At 47.6% G+C, this 1,759-nt stretch overlaps 1 pseudogene; it reads right to left on the bottom strand.

Moving 5' to 3' along the window:
- Positions 1 to 263: 263 nt before the first annotated feature.
- Positions 264 to 716, bottom strand: LOC131480116 (large ribosomal subunit protein eL21-like; annotated as a pseudogene).
- Positions 717 to 1,759: the final 1,043 nt, after the last annotated feature.

Raw genomic sequence — 1,759 nt, 5'->3', positions numbered from 1 at the left:
GCAAGGCGAGGACTTTAGCCACTAGGCTACCATATCTGGCTCCAAATACAATATCTATTTTTAAGTGCAGTTTATTTTTTCTGTAAAAAATAATTTGAAATGATATATTTTGTTCCATAAAAAGTTCACATAAAATACATATTATTCAAAACTATTCAGGAATTTCAAAGACTTTGTCCCATCAAAATAAACTGAACTTTAAATTTCATTTCTTTTTTTTTTTTCAACTGGAGTCCAGAGGTCTTTTCGTTTCCTTCCATTTATTATGCCATGAATTCACAGGGAATGGGCTCCTGCAGCTCTGGCCCTTCCCACTTGTGCTGCCGCAGAGGCTTCTCTGGGAGCAGCGGGCTGGCGCTCCAGCTGGACCCAGGGACTTTGGCTTCTTTATTTTTCTGTTCACTTTCCTTCACCCGTTTCAGGCAGCTCTCTCAGCTCTCACAGCGTTTAATGTGCTCAATGCGCACATTCAAACTCTTGGCAAGAATCTTGCCCTTGACTTGTTTGTTTACAAGAATGCCAACAGCATGTTGGGTAACACTGTGGACTCTTCCAGTGTTGCCATGGTAACATTTATGGCCCATTCCCTTGATGTCTACAATGTCACCTTTCTTACAAACGAGCATGTATATGGCCCAAAGAACAACTCCATGTTTCCTAAAAGGCCTGGGGAACAGGTAACAGGTGTAGTTTCTCTTTCCCTTTGAGTTTGGCATCTTGGCAAATGACTGGAAGATGGAGGCTCCTTAAATTCCAATTTTGCCAAGAACATTTTGAAGTACCCTTGCATGTATGAAAATAATGTCTGGGAAGGAAGCCAAAGGCAAGTGCAGAATCAGTCTGAGGTTCCAGAGATGTGCAACCAATTGTCAGAGGTCTGTGCTGGTCTGCAGCCCCTCCCAGATCCTCCCAGTTCAAGGACTGCTTGGTGGCCACACAGGAGCTGAATTCATACTGGGGTGGAGCTGGAAGGAGGCAAGGAGAAGCAAGCCACCACCATGTCATAAGGGTACCCCAGGAGCTCTACAGAGGAGACCCTGCACCCTCTCCAGTTCCCATACCAACATCTTGCCTGCTGACTCGCTAGATATTCCAAGCTGGAACCTGCCAGCTAAGTTGCTACTGAACCTCTGACACACAGGGATCGTGCGTTGATAAATGTATTGGCTTGTCCAGGGGTTGGGTCCTGGGTGAAGCCCTCGGGCCACCTGGCGGTACAATCTTGAGGGGGGAATGTGAGGACCTTTAAGGATCAGATGTAAGTGCCACCCATTTGGTAGACCAAAACTGGGGTAGTTAGGACCAACCAATGCTGAATACCACTCACTGTTGCACCCTAAAGCTAGGGCTGGGAAGCCTACCTCACAGAGCTAGATCAAAGTACCCGCCAGTGAGAGTTGAAACAGGAGACAGGAAATGTTAGGCACTAACATGGCACTAACCAGCACACAAGAGACCTGGGTCTGGGAGCAGATTCTGTGGGCAATGTGTGGGCCCGCCCCTGTGGATCTGCAATTTCAGTTGGTTTGCTTGGAAGGTGGGGATGGTGATGGGCCAAACTAGGCATGATCATGGAACCCTCTGACACTCATGGGTACTGGGGTTGAGTACAGGTTGGGTTGGCTCAGGTTGCAGCACATGCAGGCAAACTAAAGAATACAGTGTGGGGCAGGCTGGGCCACAGTATCCACTGCTCATGCATAGGCCAGGACGGAAGGATAGTCTATGCTCAGTAAGGGCCTAACACCTGCTGACACAT

Source organism: Ochotona princeps, chromosome 4 (genome assembly GCF_030435755.1).
Source record: "Ochotona princeps isolate mOchPri1 chromosome 4, mOchPri1.hap1, whole genome shotgun sequence".
NCBI lineage: Eukaryota > Metazoa > Chordata > Mammalia > Lagomorpha > Ochotonidae > Ochotona > Ochotona princeps.
This window is presented reverse-complemented; position numbering and strand designations above follow the sequence as displayed.